The 21,334-nt window shown below is 38.8% G+C and overlaps 1 protein-coding gene and 1 long non-coding RNA gene across 4 annotated transcripts in view; one reads left to right on the top strand and one right to left on the bottom strand.

The window, feature by feature from the left end:
• SLC10A7 (solute carrier family 10 member 7) overlaps positions 1–21,334 on the top strand; it is a 257,565-nt gene that overhangs the window by 161,187 nt on the left and 75,044 nt on the right. The window lies entirely within an intron of this gene.
• LOC132000025 (uncharacterized) overlaps positions 1–21,334 on the bottom strand; it is an 87,016-nt gene that overhangs the window by 25,684 nt on the left and 39,998 nt on the right. Inside the window, exons 4-8 of one of the 2 annotated variants that reach the window (XR_009399160.1) lie at positions 10,039–10,112; positions 9,196–9,292; positions 8,498–8,646; positions 7,837–7,961; positions 3,792–4,230 (exon numbers count right to left, since the gene is read on the bottom strand). This is a non-coding gene — a long non-coding RNA (uncharacterized LOC132000025). Of the gene's footprint in view, positions 1–3,791; positions 4,231–7,836; positions 7,962–8,497; positions 8,647–9,195; positions 9,293–10,038; positions 10,113–21,334 lie in introns of those variants that run through there. The other variant, XR_009399159.1, reaches the window with a different exon arrangement.

The raw sequence follows: 21,334 nt of genomic DNA, 5'->3' as shown, positions 1-21,334 counted from the left end.
GGCTTTGATGAACGAATGTTAGCCTTTCTTATATCTATTTTTTGAGGCTTCTGCTCTAGTTATATTTCTGGTTTCATTTCAAGCACTTTTTTAACATTCATTTTTTACTTATTACAAGAAGTTAATTTATGTTTGGAGGATGATTCACATTTCCTTTCAAAGATCTTCCTCTTGTCACCTAGCTGTGTTTTCTAAAAGAAGACACAATCAAATGTTTTTGTTTCTCTTAAGAAATCCCTGACAGGCCCACGACACTGGCTACTGCTGTAGCTGTACATTTTTATACATAATTGATGACTTGGGGCCCAGCAGACGGCACCAGTGCACTAGCCATATAGGTTACCATGCAGTGAAGGGTTTTCGGTCTTTGGCTTTTTCTATTTCTGAATAGAAATAACTCCTTGCTAAATAAGAAGAATTCCAGAAGGAGTAGGTTTATCCTAGTAATAAACATTCTTTAGAGAACAAAGCATTTGCCAGCAGTAGAAGATTTGGACAATCTGAAGATCCTAACTTTATTACCCTATCCAACCATCTGTCCACTTAGTAGCACAGGTCATATTTGCTTTTGTTGAAATTTTGGTAATAATTTAAAACAAAAAAAAAGTTTAGGGCTTAGGAAAGTTGAATTCCAAATGGCACCCTTTGAGGTATTCCTTAATCTTTTTTTTTTCAAGATTTATTTATTTATTTTAGAGAGAGAGAAAGTACATGAGCAGGGGGAGGGACAAAGGGAGAAAGAGAGAGAATCTCAAGCAGACTCCCTAGTGAGAAGGGATATCCTGATGTGGGGCTTAATCCCAGGATCCCAACATCATGACCTGAGCTGAAACCAAGAATCAGTTGCCCAACTGGCTGAGCCCCCCAGGCTCTTCAAGGTATTCCTTAATCTAATTGTCCTTTAGGATTCTTTGATTTACCAGAAAATGACCAGGCTGGCAGTATAACTAGTTATCTTTTCATGAGGAATTTGTGACATTCTTGTCGTGGGAGTGGCATTTGTTATGTTCTGTCACTACCTGCTATCTTTCTTTTCCTCTAAACACCATGAGAACACTGTCTTATCTTTACGTCTTTTACACACTCTTCCCCTCTTGTAGACCATTCCTAGGTACCTTTCACCTCCGCCCATCTCTTGGCCATTTCTCCTCATCATTCTGGTCTTAGTTTAGCTGTCACCTCTTTTGGAACCCCTTGTTCAGTGAGATGAGGTAAGCAGCCATTCCTTGCCCCATTATATGGCCTTTGCCTTTTTACTTTGCCACAACTAGACTATAAAATCTTTTAAAGTGGAGGTCAGGCCACCTTCATCATGGTTTCCCCAATCCCTCGGATATGCCTGACACAGAGTAAGTATCTAATAATTATTTGTTGAATGAAACTACAAAGATTCTAATAATATAAAATTGAACTTAAACATAAAAGCAGTTCTGTGTTTTAGACAATAAATTTTCAGAATTTGCAGGATTCCTAGATTTTCACTTTGTTTTTCCTATAGTAATATATATTGTTAAGAATGGTGGGATAACAAAAAAAAATAGATTTGAATTGCAATTATGGTTTGCGCTTAAGGAGTCATGAGATAGCCATTTGTAATTTCAAATGACCACGTTAATATAAGTAAAACCTGTGTTAGTTAAGATATAAACACAGCTAAAAATTTTAAGTCAAATTAAATCGAATTGGGGAGAGGGACGTTTATCTATTTAATTCCGAAAGTTTAGGCTCATTGCTTTATTTTGATACACTTCTGTTTTTAAAAATATAATTTCTGAAAAGACCAAAGAATTTTTTTCCAAATTCTAACATGTGCTGGAAGAGAACATCAGCTTTGTCATTATTTTTGGACTACCCTTACACTCTCAGAAAACAGAATGCATAATAATCTTTTCTTTCTTTAACCAGTGAAACATAGAAATATACTAAAGCTCTAACATGAAAATGACTCTTGTTTTTTGCAGTATCTTAATTTGAGAACATATTCTACAGCAATATCTTAATTTGAGAACGTATTCTACAGTTCCCCCATTAGAATCACTCATCAGTTTGCAAAAGTTCAATTCTTAAAGTTTGCTAAGTCAGTTGTTGATTTCTCTGATCCATGATTTTTTTTTTTAATTCCCACCTTATTAATGGAGATTAGGCCCACAAACTACAGTACAGTGTTACAGGCTCTAGAATCAACATGCTTGAGTTCAAATCCTGACCTCAAAAATTACTGTTTGACTTTGGGCAAATTAACCAACTTCTGTGTAACTTGGTTTCTTCAGCCATAAGTGGGGAAAATGATTGCACCTATCCATTGGCTTGTTTTCAAAATTACAAAGCACTTGCAAAGTACATACTGTTAACAGTGTCTGGCAGGTGTATTCAATAAATGTCACCTATTATAGTTATAATTATTAATCAGTCCTTGAAACAAGAAGTCATTTATTCCTTTATTCAAAAATATTAATAGAGCCCCTACTATGCCCTAGACATTTTACTAGGTACAGGGAATACAAGGTAGGTGAAAATAAGCATGATCCCTACCCTCATAAAACTTACGGCCTAGTAGAGGAGACACAGGCATTAAATAAAAAATCATACCAATAAGTGTAAAATTGCAGCTGTGGTTATGTACTACGGAGGAGGCCTACGATACCAGGAGAGCTCATGTTCAGAAGAAATTGATAATGGCAGGAAAGCTTCCTTGATGACTGAAGGATACCAAAGTCTGCAGGTAGAAGGGAGAATAACCAGGCAAGGAAATGGACCTAGGGCTGGTGTCCAGAGCTTGGAGAGCCAGCTGGAGAGCAAGGACAGAGATGGAGAGGTAGGCAGGTAGAGATCATACAGGATGTTGCAGGTCATAATTGGTCTTTCAAGACTAGTGGGAAAAAAGTGAAGGACTGCATTTCAGTTTGGAGACTGGGTTGGAGTCTCCCAAAGTGTAAAAGGTAGGAGAAGGTAGGGAAAAATGATATCCCTGGCTTGGTCCTTCAGGCTAAATTTTGAAATCAAAGTATTTATCATTACACCCTCCTGACTCCTGAATCCCCTCTCCTCCCTGGGTCATGTCATCTGGCCCATAACTCTCAGGCCACTATTTACCCCTCTGCATCAAGCTAGTCAGGACCGCCTTGCCCAAGGAAATACTTCCTGCTCCAAAACACTCTACCTTGCCTGCTTCTAATAAAAATCTCATTCTGGTAGAAGTGTTAGGTTCATGAAAGTATTTAGAGGAGGGCATACTGACAGAATTGACTGAAATGAAGAAGTGAGAGCTGACCTGAAGAACAGTTGTTCTCAAACTTTTGGGGCCTCTTTACATTCTTAAAATTTGTTGAGGACCACAGAGAACTTTTATTTACATTGGTTATATCTATCTGTATGTATCATATTTGAAATTAAGGCTAGGAAATTTTCATTTATTTAAAAACAATAAACCTGATGTAATATGATTTGTAAAACTTACATATTTTTATGAAAACAACCCTGTATTTTCCAAAACAAAAAGAAAAACTAATGAGAAGAGTATCATTGTTTCCCATCTTGCAAATCTCTTAATGTCTGGCTTAATATAAGACAGCTGGAGTTGCCCGTTTCTGTACCAAATCTTCCAGTATAACATGTAGCCTCTGGAAAACCTCTCTGTATAATTGTGAGAGAATGAGGGCGAAAAAGGTAAAGGTAAATGATGTCTTAGAATGATCACGGAAGTGTTTTTTTTTTTCCTAAGATTTTTGTTTATTTATTTGACAGACAGAGATCACAAGTAGGCAGAGAGGCAGGCAGAGAGAGAGGGGGAAGCAGGCTCCCCACTGAGTGGAGAGGCTGATGCGGGGCTCGATCCCACGACCCCAGGATCATGACCCAAGCCGAAGGCAGAGGCTTTAACCCACTGAGCCACTCAGGCGCCCCACAGAAGTGGTTCTTTATCTCACCAACCTCCCACATTAGGGACCCCTGGGTCCCTGAACCACACTGGAGGAACTGCTGCTCTAGAAGAAGGCCTTCAGTGGGAAAAACGAGAGGCTTCATAGGTCAGAAGACTCTTTTCTGAGACGGCTTCTCAGGGAGTCGAAAAAGTGAGCTGAAAGGATTCAGGCAGTGTGGCTCCAATCTGTTTCTGCTTTTCAGCTGCTTCCTCCATGTATCTTTTTGAACCCATTACATTCTCAAAAAATTCCAAATGATTTTTAGTGTTTAGTGGAGACTCTGTGGTTGTTTAGACAGTATTTGAAATTCCTGAAATGTGATATTTTTGCCTCAGTTACTGGTGAAAAGCTTATTCCCTATTCCAAGTAAATTGTGGTCCCCTCATGGCTTCCCGGAAACATCAGATCACTTAGCTTTCTGTGACATAGCCTCGCCTAGAGACTGCAGGTTCACCGTGTTTATTATCTTTCAAGAAGAACTGATTTGTGAGGTGTGGCTAGAGTCACAAGAAGTTTCTTCATCTCTGTGGTCCTTTCCAGTTCAGAAGTGACATGATTTTATTTATTTTCTTACGTGGCCCACGAGCTCTATTCTAAAGGCAACTAAAATGTTTGCAACAATGCGTCATTTAAAAATGAGTTTGGCTTCTCTCAATGACAAGCTTGAAGAACAACATTCCTTTAGATGAGTTTTGTTGTATGTGTCAAAAATTCATTGTCATTCCTTTTAATCACATCTTGTACCTACAATGTAAGCTCCACCATCACTACTAGGGAAAATAATTCTGCCCTTTTTTAGTTTAGTCTAATCACATATTTCTACCCATGCGGATATTAAATACTTCATTTTTGTCCCCCCACGATCATAAAAGTGGGGAGAGGAAAAGCCATGCTGATTAAAAAGGCTGCGAAATCTATGCTTTTCTTTGAAACAGCCCAACAGGAGAATTGAAGGTCTTGACTACTATAGTTTATTTCCTGAATCATTAGGAACTTGTTTTAAAGAGGAACATACATATGTGATTAAGAAAGCATTCCAGAATAACAACTAAAACACTGTTTGCATTCCTTCATTTGAACTGAAATTCTCGACTTTTCTTTTAAGATGTGCACTCACAGGTAAGTGGCTGGGAACAGGTTGGGGCTTAGTCAGAGGTCACAGCAGAGTGGCCCATAGGCCGTGCTGCAAACACAGATGACAGATGTGCTTTCTTTGACCTGTCTAGTGGTGTGTGTGTGTCTGGGTGTGCGTGTTAGTTTTGTCTTTCATCTGAATTTGAATGCATACACTCTTTGCTTTTTCTAGGTTGTCCCCACTCCTTATTATTTTACATATCGCCTGATTCAGACACTTCCCTTGTCAGTCTGGCTGCTTTCAGCATTTGAATTAACATTGCTACAACAAGTAGCCACAGCTGGGAGAATTGAAAAATAGAGACCAATAAGATTACTTTTCTGTGACATAAGAAATCTTCTAGTAGAAAATTATTTGATAAGAAATAATTGTTAGGTTTTTTATTCTTGGACTTACAAAAAAATAACTTTACAGTCAGGTGAAAAATAACAATTAATTGAGAAGCATGCCTCAAAAATGACATTTATTATATAAGGACGTTTTTAGTAGTTTAACATGGGAGTTGAGGTATATAATTATGAAAAGGGTCATGTGTTCCTGAGGTCATCTGTCACAACTTGGTTTTTGCATTATGTTAATGCTTATTACTTATGTGGCATTGGTTTATCTAGAAACAATATTTAATGTACATTTAAATATATAGAATCAGCCATACAACTAATTTATCTAGAGAAGAACTTTGCAGCATTGGTTTATCTGGAAGGTCCCACAGCACCACCTAGTGCTTTGTATTTTATTTTGCATAATATTTTTGAAAATTTAAAAATTCTGATCACATTTTAACATCAAATATGATACTGGAATAAGTATCAGGATTAAGCAGTATTATAAATAGAATAAGATAAGGTCATTCTTAGCTATTTAGTTAAAGATTTTAAGTGGAAATAAAAAATATTGATTTTTTATAACAGAAGTATTATAAAACAGAAGTATTATAAAAATTTACTATTTCTAGTTCACAACCAGAGATACTCTTTAAAAGATTGTTACATTACATGTGACCTAATGGAGGTATTGGTAAGTTTTTTTTTTTTAATCCAGAACAGCTGCTGATTCCTTTTATTTGTTTATTTTTATTTGCTTCTCCATAATAATTCAAAGGTCATTTTTCCAGGCTTCTTTTTGAAGTCTATGAATTCCCAGTCTTCATACACTAATTAACACTACATACCATAGCTCTTAATCAATTTCAGACAAAACTGTATAATTTCTTTTAAAATTAGAAGTTTGAGGTGTTTAGAGATGGAATGTTATAAAATACTGACACATTAAAAAATGAGTCAAATAAAAGAATGAGGTGCAGTTATATATTCAAGGACCATGAAGTGAGAAAAATAAATCTATGTGCAAAGTACTACATATAATACAATTTTCTTAAGAGCACATTTGAATAATTTAGAAAGGTTTAGATGGATGTGTGAGTGGGTAAAGGGATGGATGGATACTGGTATATTATTTTATTTTCTGGAGGGAGTCACAAGAAACTTAACATTTCTGGCAGAGAGTGAAGTACTAGGATATTTCACTTTTCATTATTTGTCTATACAAATAAGATTTTTCCAATCAAATTCATGTTTTACATTACTTAAGGTCAACTAGAGTTCTTTTGAGTATCAAGATTATGAGCTATTTCATTTTTTCAAGTAATATCTATCTGTAATAAAAACAAAGCCTTTTTTTAGGGAAAAAAATAAACTAACATTGCAGGACACAGCATCTGTCTTTTAGATTTATCTTTTCAGAAGGCCCTATGACAGATTACTTTTTATTATGGGAAGTATAAGCTTTAAGAAGGCAGAGAATTTTGTCAGTTTGTCACACTGTATCCTTGATCTCTAGGATAGTATCTGGCACATAATGCTCAGTAAATAAGTGTTGAATGAATGAATAAGAACATATCACATTATGTCCAAATTATATAGTAATGGCATATATTATAGTAGAATTTTACTCTATATACATATATTTAAGTAAATATGTGCAGTTTCATTCTTATATCTGATGTCATTTAAAACATAAACACTAGTAAGTATTATTTCAAAGTCTGTAATAACAATGACATTTAGTTGTATCCTGAGATGTTTGCGTTATGGCCTTTTTGTATGTATTTGTCTTATTAAAGACTTTATGTATTCACATTAGCTGTATTTGGAACTCAGTCATAATGAAATTCAGTCAAAATGTTTACTAAAGAACACTACTCTCATCATTTGCCTTGTATATTTCAGATACTGATAGTTCTACCATAGTGACCTAAATGGTTGCTACTTTAAAGTTTCTGCAATAACACATATTAATCATAAAATGCTAATTACACATTAAATGTACTCAATTCCTAATTACATATTTAAAATTTCATGACATTTTATAGCTACCTGTTAGTGAAAATCCATTCATAGACATAAGTGTATTGTTTTATTTTAAACATAACAGTGGTTCTTATTGATGTCGTATGCATAGATTTTTTTTTTAAACTGTCAAAGTGTGTAGAAGTTGCCCTCTACTGGGGAACTAGAAAAATTATGTTGACATAGATTTTCAATTTTCTTAAAGACTCTTAAGTTCCTTGGTGTAATTGACCAGATGATCATTTCTTGTTCTCTGGCACTTTTTAGTTCCAAAGATATAGAAGTGGTTAGCAGACAACATTTAAAAATAAATATCTGATACAAATACCCTTACAGTCATTTCTGAATGGAAACATTGGCTATTCTTCTTAAAAACTTTTTTTAAGATTTTAATTTTTTAAGTAATCTCTACAAATGTGGGGCTTGAACTTACCTCAAGATCAAGAGTTTTGTGCTCTATGGACTGAGCCAGCCAGGCGCTCCTCCTCCTTAATAACTCTTTAGTGCCAACACCCAACAGTGCTGATCCAGAAGTAATTGTATAGGAATGGGTCTTCACTGAAACATTAAGAGGAATTAGCTGTATATAATTATATAACTAAAAATGAGGACTCTTTTTAGTAATTCACCCTGGGAATTTGGAGGACCAAAGTCTAAGCACTAAAAAGAATTTTAAGCTAGTTCTTTTGCGTTTTTCTGAGTCTAGAGGTGAAACTTGATTATAAAAGAAGTGGTTTACTTTTATTAAATATTAAATGTTTTTGTTATTATGTTATGTTAGTCACCATACAGTGCATCATTAGTTTTTTGATCTAGTGTTCCATTATTCACTGTTTGCACTTAACACCCAGTGCTCCACGCAATATGTGCCCTCCTTAATACCCATCACCAGGCTCACCCGTCCCAACCCCCTCTCGTCTAAAACCCTCAGCTTGTTTCCTAGAGTACATAGTCTCTCATGGTTCTTATCCCCCTCTGATTCACCACCCCCCTCATTTTCCCCTTCCTTCTAATGTCCTCCATGCTATGCCTTATGTTACACAAATGAGTGAAACCATATGATTGACTTTCCCTGCTTGAATTATGTCACTTACCATAATGTCCTCCAGTCCCATCCATGCTGATGCAAAAGTTGAGTATTCATCCTTTCTGATGGCTGAGTAATATTCCATTGTATATATGGACCACATCTTCTTTATCCATTCATCTGTTGAAGGGCATCTTGACTCTTTCCACAGTTTGCCTATTGTGGACATTGCTGCTGTGAACATTGGAGTGCATATGGCTCTTCTTTTTACTGTATCTGTATCTTTGTGGTAAATATATAGTAGTGCAGTTGCTGGCTTATAGGATAGCACTATTTTTAATTTTCTGAAGAACCTCCACAATTATTAAACTTTTTATACCAGAAAAAGCACATGATCATAAAATGACAAAGTATGTTTACCAATTGTAATAAGCTGATAAATTAATGTTCTTCCTCATCTCATCACTGTTTTTCCTTCTGCCTCTAGGAATTCTTCCAGGCCTTGGGGAGCACTGGCTTAGAGAGGTTCAGGGTCTAAGATCCATCCAGTTCAGACCTCAATATCACATTGTATGTTCTTCCTTTCCTGCCCACTGATATCTAATAAAAATAAACATGTTATTAAGGAGAAACCTATTCAAAGTACATGTTGATGGTAATGGGGTGAGTCAGGAAAGGCGACTTCTTAAAGTCGGCCTGAACATCAGAATCCTACTGCCTCTGTTTTGGTAAGGTTGAGAGGGCTTGTGGACTAGGGATGCTCACCTGAGGACCATTGGTCAGTTCCCCTCTTCTCTCAGTTGAAGCCTCTCTGAATCACAAAGCTCAGGACCAGTTTTCTAAGCTGCAGGAATGGCTTTAGCTAAGGATATGATAAAAACCAGAATAAATCAGGCCATTGATATATGAGACAAGGCAAGTAGAGTGCAGCTGTCTCCATTCATTCTGTCCATTTTTGCACTCAGTATTGATCGTCACAGCCAGATCTAACAGCAGTGTGTGCTGTCACTTAGATGCATCCAAAAGGAATGGATGGGCTCTGCCAAACCCATTCATTTCACATGTCTAGACACAGTATGGTTTTTCTTGTTTGTTTGTTTGTTTGTTTGTTGTTTGTTTATGGTCAAGGTCCTGTCATAACTCTGAACTCTAGTTTTGATTACACTGTTCTTTCAAATGTCTTATTTAAAAGAAAATCAATTAATAATTATTCCATATATTTACTTTAACATCCAGAGGCCTTCATTAAAGGCCCTTCCCTAGATCTCCACAAATCACTTTTCATTGCCTCCCTTCTCTCTCTTCCCTGACCCTCTTATCATCCCCTCTTTTTTATCCTCCACGTCTCTACCTTGCTTTCACAAAATTTTGCACAAATGTTCTCCCATACCCTTGCTGGAAATTCATGAGCCTTTTCGGGATGGGAGGAAGGCAGCACCTGGTCTAATTTTATTCTCTATGTCCTTTTTGCTTTAGACATGTAAATAGTGCTGAGGAATAGTTTTCAGGTCTTCTGTAAGTAAGTCTTTCTCTACTCACCTAGCTGGCTTATAGAAGACAGTGAGGTATCAGAAATAAAGAAGTGGGCAGGGAATTTGAAGCACTTACTGTCCTCTGCTTCGTGTTTCCACTAACTCTGGGCTGTGGGTGAGACACACACTCTTAGGCCTCAATTTTGCAATCTGTAAAGTGAGACAGCAAATGATTCTCGAAATTCCTTTTATTTTTATCTATTTATTTATTTTTTAAAAAGATTTTATTTATTTATTTGACAGAGAGAGAGATCATGAGTAGGCAGAGAGGCAGGCAGAGAGAGAGGGGGAAGCAAGCTCCCCACTGAGCAGGGAGCCCGACGTGGGGCTGGATCCCAGGACCCCAAGATCATGACTTGAGCCAAAGGCAGAGGCTTAATCCACTGAGCCACCCAGGTGCCCCTCGAGATTCCTTTTAGCTCGAATTCTCAGATATCTCTAACTTCTCCAAGAACTCCTAACCACTGTATAAACACATGGTGGTAGAGACCATGGATTCTGGAGCCAGATACATTGCTTGCCTCCCACTCTGCCATTTATTGCTTGGGAATTTTGTATAATTCTTCTGTCCGTATATCTCTGTTTTCTCCTCTATATAGTGGGAATCATAGTGGCACCATTCTCAAAGGATTGTAGTGAGGATTGAATAGTTAGTACACATGAAGAGTATAGAACAGTTCCTGACACATACAGAGTAGGAATTCAATAAATGTCAGCTAGTCTCATTATGATGACAAACATAGGGTTTTAAAGCATTTGAGAAGGTGTGTGTTTCTCATCTAAAGGATATGCTCTTCCCTGAAAGAAACATTTGTGGAAACACAGTCATTCATTTGTTCAGCAAAAAAATGTTAAATATCTAGTCAAGTGTCTAGTATGTGGCAAGTATCCCGTTCTATAAGAGGCATCAATGAGCAAAATGACAGATACACATTGAATCTTTTAAGCCAATGGGTAGTAAATATTCAGTGTTATTTTCATGGCCTAGAGAGAATTCCTTAGTGCATTCTTTTCATGTATTCCTATACCACTGGCAGATTGTATTTATAATCTTTGATCCTATGTTGGTTTCCTACAATCCATTTCCTGAATACCTTTTTACATCTCCTACTTCCTTCTTTGCTCTTTTTTTTTTTTCCTTCCTTTCTAACAACTTTTCATCCCTTTGGACCATCTCTTGACCTCTCAACCTTTATTTTTATTTCTTTGGCTGGAGTTCTGCCTCCTGGTACTTCCTACAGCCTAGCCATAGTCTCTATAAGCTTCTCTTTTCTCACCTATAAAATTGGGATAATCAATTTATTATTGGAATTTAAAATTAAATAATGTTTGTGAAGCACATAGCACAGTTCCTGGTACATAGTATCCATTAATAAATGTTGACTATTGTTATGAAGTCCGTATTTGGTATCACTAAAACTACCAGCTCCTGTGTATAAGATTCAGAGACTTTGGCTGACCATTGCATAATGTGGGACCATCCTCTTGGCATTTTAAGAGTTGTGCTTCTTCTGTATAATATTTGCTCTGCTGCTAATGATCTTTCTAGGATGTTATGTGTATTCCCCAGGAAAAGAAAACCACCACGACACACCAGACTGCAGCCATGTGACCACAGTGGAGGCCTTGCAGGCCAAATTGAACCTTGACAAATCCTTGCTCAGCCTTGAAAGCTCGTGTCATCAAAAAGCAATTTTGACTTAGTTTCCTTTTGCTGCCTCTTTGGTCCAATATATACTCTACAAAAAGCATTTTTTAAAAATATTTTTTATGTATTTGACAGAGAGAGATCACAAGTAGGCGGAGAGGAGAAGAAAGAGAGGGGGAAGCAGGCTTTCCACTCGGCAGAGAGCCCGATGTAGGACTCGATCCCAGGACCCTGAGATCATGACCTGAGCCAAAGGCAGAGGCTTAACCCACAGATCCACCCAGGTGCCCCCAGAAAAGCATTTTGAAGAGGCTCCTTTGGAAAATTACTTATTGCATGTTAAATCTGTAAACTTAGAAGACATTTATGTGAAAGACACTTGAAAAATACAGAAAATTTCCACATCCATCTCACTTTAGGCTTTAGTTGAACTTGAGATTGTCCTTAATCTAGATAGAAAAAGCAAAGTTAATAGTTTTAATACAGATCCACGAGTTTACATGGTCAGAAAAGAAGATTTACTTTTTCACTTAATGGGTAAAAAGAAAAATCGTGAGTTTGAACACTGTTTTTTCAGCCTTTACATATATCACCATATTCTAATTAGCAATGTACATGTTATTTCCCTTTTGTGTTCTTGTGTTTATCCTTTTTCTTCTATAGCTCTGGATGTCAGGACTCGAAACTCCACACATTCTGCCCACTACCAGCATCCTGCTGTTCATTCACACACACACACACACACACTCCCCACTCCCTGGCCCTTCCCTTTGCTTCCATCATCTTTGGCAAAGAGAATCATCTTCAGATTAGGAACGGTAAAGTAAATATTGGCAAAAGGAAAGTAGGCCCAAGATTAGCAGACTCTGTCTTCTGACCCAGACAAATTACTTCATAGCGTCCTGAGAACACTAACATTTGCGATTGCTGAATTGCTATCTTTGACAAATCATAAAGAAAAGGAGTAGAATCAGCAGCTGGGCATGTGCAAATGTCACTGCAAATATCAAAAAGGGGAAGAAAGTAGATTTTACACACTATTAACTGGTCATTTTGTTTTCAGTCTGGAGAAAAATTGAAGAAAGGGTAATTAAGTAGTGTGGTATAAGCAGTTACAAAGGAACATGCTGTGATATTTGGAAGCCAATGTGGGTTCACCAAAAACCCAAGTTCTTAAAAGTAAAAGTTTGTTACACTTATGCATTTCTTTTTAAACTATAACTGCTAATCCAAAACAACACCTTAGAGCAGGGGTCCACACTACAGCCCTTGGGCCAAATTTGACCATGCCCATTTGTTTCCTTACTGACTTTGGTTGCCTTTCAGCTACAGTAGCACAGTTGAGTGATTGTTTGTTTGTTTTTTAAAGATGTTATTTATTTATTTATTTATTTATTTGACAGAGATCACAAGTAGGCTGAGAGGCAGGCAGAGAGAAAGAGGAAAGGGAAGCAGGCAGAGAGAAAGAGGAAAGGGAAGCATTGAGCAGAGAGCCCAATGTGGGGCTCCATCCCAGGACCCTGGGATCATGACCTGAGTTGAAGGCAGAGGCTTTAACCCACTGAGCCAGCCAGGCACCCACAGTTGAGCAATTGTAACAGAACTGTCTGGCCAGCAAACCCTGAAATAATTGTTATTTGGCCCTATTCAGAAAAAGTTTGCCTCCCCCTGCTCTAGAACTAAATCAGTTCTTTTTGAATTTTAATGTGTCTACAAGTATTCTGGAAATCTTGTTAAAAATCCAGATGATGATACAATAGACCTGGGATGGGGTCTGAAATTCAGCAATTCCTGACAAGCTTCCACGCGAGACCAGTGCTGGTGGCCCAAAGACCACGGTTTAGTCTAGCAGGGATCTAGATTTGAAGCATACATTTAGAAAATTCCCCAATTAAAAAAAAGAGAGAGAGAGCTAAGTATGAGTTGGAAGTCAGCGTAAGTTGGTTAGACTCTTACTAATTTTAATCATAATGTTCAAGAAATGTTAGAGGATCAGTGTCATCTTGGAGAGATTTTTCTGGTCATTTAAAAATCACTATCTAATTATCATTCTCAAAAAAATAATTAATTATCATTCTCCTGTACAAGTAAGGGTATTTGAAGGAAGCAGTAATGAGTTTGATAACTCAAATGTTGAGATAACCAGTATCAGCTGGGATGGCCTGCTGGACATTTCCTCTGTTGGAAGACAATTCTCCATGTATTTCTCACATCTCTGTACATCTTGTCATCAGAGGCACTGATGGCCCTTTGTTCTCAGCTATCTTCTCAGGAATGTTTCTATAGTGAATGGCCTTGAAAGATAGAAATAGTATCTCCCTCTGGAACAAATGGCAGGTACACTTATTGCCACGGAAATATAAAGATAGTATTTCCCTCCAGAGCAAATGATAAGCATGCTTTCTGTTCCTTATAAAAGATTTGGATCCCTAAACTCAGTATTTCTTCTCTGGAATGCAACCCACCATAGGTGCAGGCATCCATCTGAACCCATTTACACCACCCTGCTTGACTTGGGGGCGAGGGGAGCTGATGCTCACTTAGTCGGCATCATTCCTATCCTGTGAGTGATACCGCCCTGTGGCTATGACCCAGGAGTCTTGTGTTTTCTTCCAGTATCCATGAAGCCATGGTCAGCTAACTTGTTACCTTCACAGATGGTGAAATCTGAGCCCCATCACTGTCTTAGACACCCGCTCCCATTAGTCACTACACAGGTTTTCCAATCACTGACTTGCCCCTGCCTGAACTTCACCTACTTAATATAGAAAATAGAAGCTTTCGGAGCACCTGGGTGGCTCAGTAGGTTAAGCCTCTGCCTTCAGCTCAGGTCATGATCAGGGTTCTGGGATTGAGTTCTGCATCGGGCTCTCTGCTTGGCAGAGAGCCTGCTTCCTTCTCTCTCTCTCTCTCTGCCTGCCTATCTGTCTATTGTGATCTCTCTCTGTCAAATACATAAAATCTTAAAAAAAGAAAAGAAAAGCTCTTAAATGAAAGTCCCTTCAACTTTCTAACATCAAACACATGCAAGTTTGTCTTCATCTGTGCGTAATCTATCTTTTTCTCCCTTTTTACAATGAAGAGCTGTCAGCCATCCCCGTCCTAAAGTTAAACCCTGCAGCTGTGCACTGGGACTCCTTCCCTGCTGCTGCTCCTTCTCTCCTCCCCCACCTTCCCTTAAGGTAATAAATATAATCCCTTCTCTTTCTAAACCTCCACGCCCTCCAGCCCCATTGACTTCTCCTCTCCTCCTCCTCCTCTTTCTTCTTCTTCCTCTTCTTCCTCTTCTTCTCCTTCTTCTCCTTCTTCTCCTTCTTCTCCTTCTTCTCCTTCTTCTCCTTCTTCTCCTTCTTCTTCTTCTTCTTCTTCTTCTTCTTCTTCTTCTTCTTCTTCTTCTTCAATCAATTTTGAAATCCCCAAGTTTTATCTTTCAAAAGCAAAGCAAACAAACAACAAAACAAAAACCAACGTACTGGGTGCCTGGGTGGCTCAGTGGGTTAAGCCGCTGCCTTCGGCTCAGGTCTTGATCTCAGGGTCCTGGGATCAAGTCCCACATCGGGCTCTCTGCTCGGCAGGGGGCCTGCTTCCCTTCCTCTCTCTCTGTGATCTCTTCCCTTCCTCTCTCCTACTGTGATCTCTCTCCTCTGTCAAATAAATAAATAAAATCTTTAAAAAAAAAACAAAAACAAAAAACAACAACAAAAAAACCCCAACATACTTCCTTTCCCTCATATTGATTCCCCTCCAGTTATGGCTCTATCTCTCTCCTCCTCTTGATAGCCAGATTTATCCATCCATCCTTCCTTCCTTCCTCTCTCTCTTTCTTTCTTTCTTTCTTGATAGATTTCTTCAAAGAGTGTCCAAACTCTCTCTCTCTCTCCTCTTCCGTTTTAGCTCTCAATCCAGCTTAATGTCCACACTAGTTATCCCATTGAAACCATTTTCTGCTAAGTCTCCTCTGAGCTTGAATGTGCATTCTGTATTCCTGAACGTCTTTCCTTCTCTGTCATAGTAAGCCACCGACTGTATGGTGAGGACTCACTCATCTATAGCCACTGTCCACCCTAGATTGAGCTTCTGTCCCATCTATCCAACTACTTAAAGTGTCTCTAAATGGAGGCCTTATAAACTTCTAGATCCAACATCTTCCTAAAGAAAAATTGATCTACATATATCCCAAGTCTACTGTGGCTCAGTAATTGGCTCCACAGCCTCCCTATTTGGCCAAAACTCACTTAATTTAGAAGACTAAGAAGCCCTCTTTCCATCCTTTTAATCGCCATCCCTCCCTCAATATTTAGTAAATCTACCAGTCCACATGTCAAATTCTTCTTGAGGATGTGATGATATCTTTGTCTTGATCATTAAGCTTCTGTCACCTTAGCCCAAATCCACCTCCGCCTGGATTACTGAACAGCCTCCTCATTAGTCTCCCTCCTTTTAATTTCCCACCATTTTAACCTCTTTTCTAAATTACACCCAGACTGATTTCTGCCTAAACCTGGGTATCATCCAGCCCTGGCCCCAGGCCCTTCCCCTAGATCCATGCCTCCAGAATTCTCTCAGGGGCTTCCCCTTGCCTTGAAATGAAGCCACACTCCTCAGCATGGATGATTAGTCCTTCCTGCTTCATCGGGCTTCTAGCTTCATCTCTCCCATGGCCCTCCCCACACTCTACCTTCACCTGCAGTTGGCTGTATGTTCTTCTTACCTCCAGAGCCTTTGTACAGCCCCTCCTCCCTCCCTGTGTGTTCTCTCCCCACCCGCCTTCTCCGGGGCTGCCCCTTCTTTATGTACCCCACTGCTACTCTGCTTTCAGTTGTCATCAAACTGCTCTCACCTCCCTGTTAAGCACTCTCATAGCATACTGAGACTGTAATTTAAAACACTCACCGTTTTACTGTGGTTGCTTTTCTGTCTTCTGTAAAGTGCTGAGGACATCACTGTACATGTTTCATTGGCCGCTATCCCTCATCTAATGGGGCCTGATGGAGGAGTCACCAAGTAGGTATTTGCTGAATGTTTCAGTGACAGATCAAAATCTCAGAAGATACGAGGCCAAATCTAGTAAGATAACACTTACTATGTACATAAGAACCCTTCATTTTAGTCTGAAGAAACACCACAATCTTTTGGGAATAAGACAGTAGAGGTATTGCTTAACAGAAGTGTCGAAGTTACAGAAGGATGGGTAGAACTGCTTTCTATAATGGGAACTCCTCATAGGCAAGAACCATAGCATAGTCATGCACTAAGTACATTAGTGAGGTAAACAATGCCCACCAGTGGTTGTAGGAGAAGAAAAATAGGAAAGAAAGAACAAAGGTATTCCAAGTTAGTCTTCAAAGACAAGCCAGGGGCTTCACAGAAACTATTTTTTGGAGTTTTATGTAAAAGTCCATTTCAAAATGCTCGCAGTTTTATGTGCTAAGGAAATTTTGGAATCTTTTTCTCATCAGCTCCTGTGATGTGTGATACATGGTTAGCACTCAGTAATGTTTCTTTAATTAAATGTATGTCACTGAGACGAGCCAGCCGTCATTCCTGCAAGGCCTCACAAGGTACTGTTGCTCCCAAGGAGTCCCAGAATCCAGAAATAGATCCTTAGCTCTGCAGGTCCAGAAACTCACTGTGTTTAGCACACCATAATATGGTTGTGTTTTAGGAGCCTGAGGTCAGCTAGTCAGCGTGCTCTTTTTCTTTCTTTCTTTTTTTTTTTCTTTTAAGGTTTTATTTATTTATTTGACAGATAGAGATCACAAGTAGGCAGAGAGGCAGGCAGAGAGAGAAGAGGAAGCAGGCTCCCTGCTGAGCAGAGAGCCTGATGTGGGGCTCGATTCCAGAACCCTGGGATCATGACCCGAGCTGAAGGCAGAGGCTTTAACCCACTGAGCCACCCAGGCGCCCCGCGTGCTCTCTTTCTACCAAAAATGCTACTTGGAAAACAAAACTATTTTTCAATGTTTTCTTGGCAAACATGGACTCAGACTAGAGAGAACTGACTGGATGTTTTTAGTGGCTGGTGTTATCTAGTCTGATGCCACTGTCTTTACTATAGTGCCCTGTGCCTGGCAGACACACCAGAATGCTCAAACCAGCTGCTAGGAACCTTCTTCCCCTGACAGAGCTATGAATATCCTGAGAAATGCTTAATTTGGGGGTATTGAGCCATCCACTCTGTGAAGGTCCAGTTTTAAAGAGGAAAGTGTAGGGAGGTAAGAGGAAAGAGGCCCTTTCCCACCAATCAACCACAGCTTTCTTTCCAGCTACTACTCCTAATGCATTTTTCTTTACTTTATGAAGTTTACTCTGATGTTTGCTCTGAGATCCGTGTTTATCAGGTCATATTATCTGGAGACCATATATCCTGAACATACTACCACTTTATAATTTATTGTTTAAGATGTATTGGCCAATCTCACTCATTACATATTAGTTCAACAAGCATAAGCTTCTCTTGAACTTTTTTTCTTTTTTAAAGATTTTATTTATTTATTTGACAGACGGAGATCACAAGAAGGCAGAGAGGCAGGCAGAGAGAGAAGGGGGGGAAGCAAGCTCCCCACTGAGCAGAGAGCCTTATGCGGGGCTTGATCCCAGGACCCTAGACTTGTGACCTGATCCGAAGGTGGAGGCTTAACCCACTGAGCCACCCAGGCTCTCCTTCTCTTGAACTTTTTAAGATACCACTGTATACTGACTACTGGACAACATGTGAAGACAAACTGGGAGTTTTAGTTGGCATTAATCCTTTAAAAAAAAAAGTCATCTTAGCATTAACAAAAGTGCAAGGCTCAGAGTAAAGTAGCTGTCAAAGTAGAATTCTCAAAAGCTGAAAACATGACTTTCTTACAAATATAAAGTGAGCTCATGTCGAACACTTATTTGACTGAATAATAGGGGAACCAGCAGGATGGTAAGGTTGATTTCTATGAGGTTATAGGAATGGGGATTAGAGGGGTGCCTGGGTACCTCAGTTAAGCATTTGATTCTTGGTTTTGGCTCATATCATGATCTCTAGGTTGTGGAATCGAGCCCTGTGTTGGGGCAGTGAGGGGGGGTGCTCAGCAGGGAGTCTGCTTGGGATTCTCTTTGTCCTGTGTGCCTTTCCCCCCTCATAAATAAAACTTAAAAAAAAAAAAAAAAGTAGGGATTATATAGTCCACCAGAAAAGAATACCAAAATAAGTTCACTAGGTTAAGGACAAAACTGGCTAATACCTATAGGGTAGTAAGACCATAACCTTTGTCATCTTTTTTTCCTACTAGACAGAAATTATTTCTGTATCTACTGGACAGTACTGTATAAGTTAGCATGTAATTTCTGAGCCTGAATTACTAGCAAATAAAAGTCAAACAGAAGTATATCCCTCCAGGTAATTAAATAATCCTTGGATTGGCCTGTTAGTGCTCCAGGATGAAAGTTCCAAGTTTTGCTCAATTGTCATGAAATGAGTGCTATGAAGGGAGTTGAGGGAAATTGGAAGGGGAGGTGCACCATGAGAGACTATGGACTCTGAAAAACAATCTGAGCATTTTGAAGGGGCGGGGGGTGGGAGGTTGGGGGAGTCAGGTGGTGGGTATTATAGAGGGCACTATTGCATGGAGCACTGGGTGTGGTGCAAAAACAATGAATTCTGTTACGCTGAAAAGAAATTAAAAAAAGAAAGAAAGAAAGAAAAGAAATGAGTGCTATGTGCTCTTAGGTTCACCTGAAGGAGATTAGATCTAAGAGGAGCCTCAGAGCCCTACCCTAGGGAAGTCATGTTGAGGGGGCTGCCTAATGACCTTTAGCCTGGAAAAGACTTAGTGTGGGCCCCCAAATGCTCATCTCAGCATTATTCTTAAATTGTAGGCTTGAGGCAATATAGTTGAAGAGTGCAGAGATTTTATTTACACCACTCAAAAGCATCAATTAAAAGGCCATCCCAAGACAGGAGGGGTGAGACGTGCCCTAAGTTGCTTCAAAGGGGAAGGCAGAGCGACCGTGGAGGCGGTTTGGGATCATTGAAAAGAGAGCTTCTCTGTTGTGAAAGGTCAGCGTTGCCTTCAGAAGAACATTGCCTCTCTGTGGGTTCTCCCGCGAAAGCATAGCCATCATAGCCTCACCTCACTGGTGAGCAAGTGAGGGAGACAGAGGGGGTCACATTTCAGAGGAGTATCTGTTATTCTGTAAAAATTAAGTGATTGCCTTTTAATTAAAAAATAAAAAGCACCTTTTCCAAGCCTTTACATTCAACATCCTAGAGACAGACACCTAAGAAGTCAATTTTGGTTTCTGTGTGATAGTAATAGTTGTTGCAGCAAAGTCTTTTGACAACATTTCCTATTTTTAAAAAATGATAATTCACTTAAGTTTTGCCTTTTTAACTAACATTACCGCTGAGAGGTACATTTACATTTTTGGTGTTGTTTTTGTTGTTATTTGGAGGTTTGGGGAGGCTTGTATTGTGACTAAATCTCAGTGTCTGAAATTTGACACTTTTTTCTCCTTCCCACTGAAGCCATTGAAATATATTCACCCAGTTATTCACATCAGAGGTGTAAATGGATTTTCTGAAGGCTTTTTTAAGAGCCAATCAAAGCCAGTCACTTTATGACTAGACTTCTTCAGGTGTTGCAATCAGAAAGCTTAGCACTCCATCCCAATTGCAAGGATGCTAAAACTATGTCTTGACCTTGAATCTGCAAGCAGAGGGGTAACATCTTTTGCTAGAAGTGCTCATCTACCACTTCTTTGATTTTATCCATTTACATAGGATTTACTGGGGAAGAGAAAAGAAACAATCAAATTGAGCCTTCTCTATACCCAAGAGAAAAGAATATGTTTGTCTGACTTTCCATCTCCTAGTGATTGTTGCTGTTACAGTTTACATTTCAGCTCACCCTTTTTACCATCGATTTTGTAAAAACCTGACTTAAAAAAAAATGTATCAACCGTGTCACACAAAGGCTGATCTCTCAATTTGTTTCATGTCATCAAAAAGACATACTGAGTTTGAAGCTCCTCTCAGGTTTACTCTAAAAATACAACCCTGAGGAAATAGGGTAAGACTACAAAGATTTTATTTACACCATTCAGGCTGCCAGGCTGTGGAACCAGGGAGACAGAGATTGAATTCCCGGCATCGCCTCTTCCTAGGTCAAACTGTATCTCTGAGACGTAGTTTCCTTCTGTAGGAGATGGGGATAATAATAGTACCTACCCGATAGGGTTGTTGTGAGAGTTCCATAAGATCACATTCATGAAGTCCTTAGCACATCATTGATGTGAGATAAGCACTCCATAAATGTTGGCTATTAGTATTTTAACAATTATTGTAGTGATTGCGCTAAAACTTAACGGTGTTCTTGTCACGATAAATGGCACTGTGGCTGACTCATTTCCTAATACAATTGAAAAACAGATTTCAGCACAGTATAACAATTCAATCTTAATTAAGGAAATTGAATAAACATTTTTTAAGAAAATAATGAGGAATCTTGAATCCAGAATTAGAAAATACATCCTATTTGCCAGGAAATTTTTAATATTTTAGGAATAAATATTATTAAATCTTTAGAAGAATTGCAAAGAAGCTATTATGTTCAACTATACACTTGAAATATTCAGTCAGGAAAACCTGCAGATAATAGTGCTCTGCATTCCAAAATAGCATCATCTTTAAGAATTGGTTATCACCTTGAAAGCAAGATCATACAGCAGCTAATCACTATATACATGT

This window comes from Mustela nigripes, chromosome 1 (genome assembly GCF_022355385.1).
Source record: "Mustela nigripes isolate SB6536 chromosome 1, MUSNIG.SB6536, whole genome shotgun sequence".
NCBI classification, from domain to species: Eukaryota; Metazoa; Chordata; class Mammalia; order Carnivora; family Mustelidae; genus Mustela; species Mustela nigripes.
This window is presented reverse-complemented; position numbering and strand designations above follow the sequence as displayed.